The sequence below is a fragment of the Ornithorhynchus anatinus genome, chromosome 6, assembly GCF_004115215.2.
Source record: "Ornithorhynchus anatinus isolate Pmale09 chromosome 6, mOrnAna1.pri.v4, whole genome shotgun sequence".
Taxonomy (NCBI): Eukaryota; Metazoa; Chordata; class Mammalia; order Monotremata; family Ornithorhynchidae; genus Ornithorhynchus; species Ornithorhynchus anatinus.
The window spans coordinates 43,081,172-43,087,616 of record NC_041733.1 but is presented as its reverse complement, the minus strand read 5'-3'; positions in this window follow the sequence as shown (position 1 = coordinate 43,087,616).

Genomic DNA, 6,445 nt, shown 5'->3' with positions numbered 1-6,445 from the left:
AGACTGTGAGTCCATTGTTGGGTGGGGATTGTCTCTATCGGTTGCCGAATTGTACATTCCAAGCGCTTAGTACAGTGCTCTGCACACAGTGAGCATTCAATAAATACGATTGAATGAATATTGACATCTGGGATCCATGCTGCCGTCGGCCTGACGGGTTAACACAGCCTCAGTACACAGTAAGTGCTCAAATACCATTGATGATCATACGTATCCTCCTGTGTGTAATTAGTTTCAGGACTCAAGACCAAGTTTTATTTTTCCATCTGAAGTGAATAATACCCCCGGAAACGTAAAAGTGACTAATTTCTCCTTGGTTTCGAGAACTTCCACGTCCCTTCCTAGGGTCGTGCTTTAGTGTTCAGATTTCCCCCACTGCTGGAATGTGGGGAGCTTGCTGGCAAGGGATGCGTTTCAAGCACACGAGAAGAAATGTGATTGATCAATCGAGTCGTCATCCAGTTGCCCAGCTGAGAGGACTACTTTTCGAGTAAATCAATATGCCACCTGTGTCAGCAGGCCAGGATGGGTTTTAGGTCACTAAGTCACGTACATAGCCTAGTGCATAGAGCACGGGCCTGGGAGTCAGAGGACCTGGGTTTTAATCCCCATTCTGCCAATTGCTTGCTGTGTGACCATGGGCAAGTCACTTAACTTCTCTGCGCCTCAGTTCCCTCATCTGTAAAACGGGTTTCAATACCTGTTCTCCCTCCTCCTTAGACTGTAAGCCCCATCTGGGACAGTGTCTGACAATTAATTTGAAGCTACGCCAGGTTTTAGAAGAGGGTTTGAAACATAGTAAGCGCTTCAGTACCATAAAAAAAAAAATGCACTGCTCAGCCCGATGGACGGCGAAGGTTAAGCTAGCAGGAGGGAAGGTCTCTCCATCAGAAACATAGCTTCACAGTCCAAGAGCTACTAGGTCTTGGAGAGAAAGTGGCCAGAGGTGCAGATGATAGCTTTCATTCATTCATTCAATCATACTTATTGAGCGGTTACTGGGTTCAGAGGACTGTACTAATCGCTTGGAAGAGTACAAAACAACAACAGATACATTCCCTGCTCCCAACTAGCTTATTCATTCATTCGATAGCAGCGTGGCTCAGTGGGAAGAGCCTGGGCTTCGGAGTCAGAGGTCATGGGTTCGAATTCGTCTCTGCCACGCATTAGCTGTGTGACTGTGGGCAAGTCACTTAACTTCTCTGTGCCTCGGTTACCTTATCTGTAAAATGGGGATTAACTGTGAGCCTCACGTGGGACAACCCGATTACCCTGTATCTACCTCAGCGCTTAGAACAGTGCTCTGCACATAGTAAGCACTTATTATTATTATTGCACGCTTACTGTGTGCAGAGCACTGCAACTAAGAGCTTGGGAAAATACAACAATAAACGGTGACATTTCCTGCCCACAACAAGCTTTCAGTCTAAGGGAAGGGGAGAAAGACATCAACACAAATAAATAAAATGACAGATAGGTATCTAAGTGCTGTGGGGCTGGGAGGGGGGAAGAGCAAGGGGAGAAAGAGCGCTGTACGCAGAAGGGAGATGAGGAAAAGCGGGGCTTAGTCTGGGAAGGCCTCTTGGAGGAGATGGGCCTTCAATAAGGCTAGAGGTGGAGAATGTCTTGTAACCACCCCAGCGCTCAGTACAGTGAACGGCGCCTAGTAAGCACTTAACAAGTACCACAGTTATGGCTATCATTAGACGATATAAATGATAAATAGGATACTTGTTGGCTAGCTAAGAAACTGAAATCAGGAATGGGGCTAGCAGGGTCACGGCAGCTGTAGTTTAAACCACCAGACCCCCAAACCTTGCCAAATTTGCACTTCAAAAGCGAGTCTTTCCTTGCAAATTAGTGAACGGATTAGCACTGCGAGAAAAATAGGAACCCGAGAATATGATGCAAAGCAGCTGCTCTAAATTGATCGGGAACAGATCCCCGATAATACCCCAGCAGGCAGACGTTCTGCGGCTCGAGAAACTCCAGAAAACCAACCGTGGCTGCCATCGCCCCGAAATGAGAGGTTTCACGAGACAGGCAACCGGGAGCGGGGAGGAAGAGGTGTGGAGACCAACCTGCAGATGCAAGAACTGGCAGAGTGAAAGCAGTTATCACCTTCTGAGGCTGGGTAATAAATAGCCCCCCAACGATGTGGTCCCGCATGCCGGGGAGGGCCAAGGAGGGTTTCAAAAAGCTGTGGAACTCCGGTGTTGCTGACCTCAGACCAGGAGATGGTCTTTCTGAATACCTCCTTATCACCACTGGCATTTCCTGAGGCCAATAATAATAATAATGCTATCTGTTAAGCGCTTACTCTGTGCCAGGCTCTGTACTGCATTTGCAGGGCTGTTCTGGGCCCCTGCTAAGGGCAGGAAGGGCTCTGTGCTGAACGTTTACTGGGGTGCAGTGAATCCATACTGAGTGATTCCCGAGTCCCGGCCCCTGTACTTGCGTTTGTGCAGGGCACTGTGCTGAGCTCCGACTCTATGCACAAACAGCAATGCCGAGTGGAAACGGCCTGGGCCTGGGAGTCAGAGGACGTGGGTTCTAATTGCGGCTCTGCTACTTGCCTGCCTTGTGATCTTGGGCAGGTCACTTTGCTTCTTTGTGGCTCAGTCGCCTCGTCTGTAAAATGGTGATGGAGACTGTGAGCTCCACGTGGGACAGGAACTGCGCTCAACCCAATTACCTCGTAAAGAGAAAGAGGGAGGGGGAGAAAGAGGGAGGGGGGAAAGGGAGGGGGAGGGGGAAAAAGGGAGAGGGGGAAAAGAGGGGGAGAAAGAGGAGGGAGGGGGAGAAAGAGGAGGGAGGGGGAGAAAGAGGAGGGAGGGGGAGAAAGAGGGTGGGGGAAAAGGAGGGAAGGGGAGAAAGAGGGTGGGGGAAAAGGGGGGAAGGGGAGAAAGAGGGTGGGGGAAAAGGGGGGAAGGGGAGAAAGAGGGTGGGGGAAAAGGGGGGAAGGGGAGAAAGAGGGTGGGGGAAAAGGAGGGAAGGGGAGAAAGAGAGTGGGGGGAAAGGAAGAGAGGGGAGAAAGAGGGTGGGGGAAAAGGGAGGGAGGGGAGAAAGAGGGTGGGGGAAAAGGGAGGGAGGGGAGAAAGAGGGTGGGGGAAAAGGGAGGGAGGGGAGAAAGAGGGTGGGGGAAAAGGGAGGGAGGGGAGAAAGAGGGTGGGGGAAAGGGAGGGGGAGGAAGGAAGGGGGAGAAAGAGAGAGGGAGGGAGAAGAAGGAGGGAGAGAGAGGGGAGAGGGAAGGAAAATGAGGAAAAGAGGGAGGGGGAGAGAGGGAAGGGGTCTCGGCCCGGCTTCGTGCACCAAGCGGCGAGCAACAGCGCCCCCTAGCGGACGCTGCCGGCGGCCACCGGCCCGGGCCCCGCCCCGCCCCCTGCCGGCGGGAGGGGGAAGCGCGGTGGGCCGGGGGTCAAGTTCTCGTGCGCCCTCCCTGCCCCCCCCCTCGTGCCCCTCCCCATGTGTCCCTCCCCCCGGGTCCCTCCCCCCGGGCCCCCCGGGCCCCCCGTGCCCCGGCGGCAGCAGCAGCTGCTGCAGATTGGGTGTCCGGGGGCCGCAGCGAGGAAACACCTGTTTGCAAGGAAACACTCCCGGCAAGGTGGGGGCGAGGGCGGCGCAAACCAGCCTGCACGAAAATCCCCCCCTCAAAACCCAGCCCCGACCCTTAGAAAGCCAGACCCCCCGCCGGGAAGACCGCCCGGCAGCAATTTTCAAGAAGGTCGCTTTAGGTCCTCCTCCCATCCGCCACCCCAAAAGCCCCCCGACTCCCACTCCCTGGGGGTGGAAGGGATGGGCAAAAAATACGCCCAGGCCCCTGGGGTAAAGGTCAGGGGGGCTTGGGTCCGGCCTCTTGCCCACCCCCCTTGCTGGGAGAGGAGGGGGGGAATTGGGGGAGGGGTAGTTGATGGGGGTGGGCTTTGGACTCCCCCCCAAAAAAAGATACCCCCCTTTTCCCACTCCCAAAAAAGCCATCTGCCTTCTGCGGCCTACCAGTTCCACCCCACTTTTCCTACTGGGCGGGGGAGGGGAGGTCCTCGAGTTTGGGGGTGGGGGGCTTTTGGTGGGGGGACAGGCAGACAGACAGCCCCCCCGCAAGTCGGTGCTCTGCAAGTCGTAGACGCAACGTTATTTCATCAGCAGCCTAACCGGGACCTGCCCCAAGCCGTTCTGCTCCACTGCCATGTGTAGCTTTTTCCTGCCATTTTTTTTTTCCTTTTTTCATAATAAAAGAGGGAGTGAAGCATGTCTCTCACTCCCCCCCCCCCCCCAGTCTCTCCAAAGCCAAATGGATTCGAGAAGAGGGGGGAGGAAAAAAAGGGGAAAAAAAGAGAGAGAAAAGAACACCAGTCTCAGAGGGGATGCCAGAAAGGTGTGGCTTGGATTTAAATATCCGATATGTCAATGTAAGGGGAGCTGGCACGTATATAAAGTGAGGTTTTTCAGCTGATAGCTGGACAGATCCAGAAATGAAGGGCAAGAGGAGATCGATGCCGTGTTTTTCGCTGAAAAACTCCACTTTTCATCAGAACAAGGTCAGGCGTTGGAAGCGGCAACACCTCTCGGCGCTGGGAAGTGACTGAAAAACCAGGAGAGCATCAATTTCAGCTCCCCAAGAGAGAGCTGGGAGAAATCACGTCTAGATTTCACCGGGGCTGTGGTCCTGGTGGGTTGGGGGTTTGGGGGGGCTTCGTTTGCTTTGGTGTGGGGGAGGAAACCTGCAGCTGCCTCTCCTTTTCCCAAATCCACCCAGGTTTCTTTGGGTTTTGGGGGAGCTTCGGTAGGATTTTCGGGGGGGAAAATCAACCTGCAGCTGGCTGGCCTTTTCTCTCATCCTCTCAAGTTTTTGGGCTTTTTGTTTTAGACTGGATTTTTTTGGTTTGGTTTTTTGCTGGGTTTGGTGGGGTGTTTGGTTTTTTTTTTTTTGGAATCAACCTGCAGCTGGCTGTCCTTTTCCCTGATCCACTCAAGTTTTGGGGGTTATTTTGCCGGATTTTTTTTTGAGGGGGGCTTTTGGAGTCACCCTGCTGCTGCCTGACCTTTTCCCTCATTCACGCAAGTTTTGGGGGTTGGGTTTTTTGCTGGGCTTGGTAGGGTTCTTTGGGTTGATTATTTTGTTTTTTGGAGTCAACCTGCAGCTGGCAGACCTGTACCCAGATCCACACAGGTTTTTTTGGTTTGGTTTTTTGCTGGGTGGGGGGAGGTTTTTTTTTTTTGGAGGAAACCTGCAGCTGTCTGTCCTTTATCCCAGATCCACCCAAGTTTTTTTGGTGGTTTTTTTTTTTTTTGCTGGATTTGGTGTGTGGGGGGTGGATTTTTTTGGAGTCAACCTGCATCTGGCTGTCCTGGCCCCAGATTCACCCAATTTGGTTTTTTTGTTTTTTTTTTTTTTTGCTGGGTTTTGGCTGGGGGGAGGGGTTGGAGGAAACCTGCAGCTGGCTGTCCTTTTCCCAGATCCACGCAGGGTTTTTTGGGTTTGGTTTTTTGCTGGGTTTGGTGGAGGGGTTTTTTGGAGTCAACCTGCATCTGGCTGCCCTTTTCCCACATCCACCCAGATTTTTTGGGGGGGAGAGTTGCTGGATTTGGGGGTGTGGAGGGGGATTTTTTTGGAGTCAACCTGCAGCTGCTTGTCCTTTACCCCACATCTACCCAAGTTTTTTGGGTTTTTTGTTGCTGCATTGGGGGGGGATTTTTTTGGAGTCAACCTGCAGCTGCCTGCCCTTTTTCCAAACTCACCCAGGGTTTTTGGGTTTGGTTTTTTTTGCTGGATTTGGGGGTGGAGGGGTGGTTTTGGAGTCACGCTTCAGCTGCCTGTCCTCTACCCCAGCTCTACCCAAGTTTTTTTTGGGGGGGGGTTCTTTGGACCTGGTGGGGGGGGCTTTTTTTGGAGTCACCCTGCAGCTGCCTGTCCTGTACCCCAGATCTACCCAAGCTTTTTGGTTTGGGGGGGGTTTCTTTGGATCTGGTGGGGGGAGGGGGTTGGAGTCACCCTGCAGCTGCCCATCCTCTATCCCAGCTCTACCCAAGCTTTTTGGTTTTGGGGGGGGGGTTCTTTGGATCTGGTGGGGGGGTGGCTTTTTTTGGAGTCACCCTGCAGCTGCTTGTCCTCTACCCCAGCTTTTTGGTTTGGGGGGGTTTTTCTTTGGACCTGGTGGGGTGGGGGGGCCTTTTTTGGAGTCACCCTGCAGCTGCCCGTCCTCTACCCCAGCTTTTTGGTTTTGGAGGTTTTTTCTTTGGATCTGGTGGTGGTGGGGGGCTTTTTTTGGAGTCACCCTGCAGCTGCCCATCCTCTCCCCAAGTCTTTTGGGGGGGGCTTTTCTTTGGATCTGGTGGTGGGGGGGGAGGTTTTTTGGAGTCCCCCTGCAGCTGCCCGTCCTCTACCCCCGATCCAGCCAGGTTTTTTCAGGGGGGTGGGGGTGGGCTGCCTCTCCCCCAGAGCCAG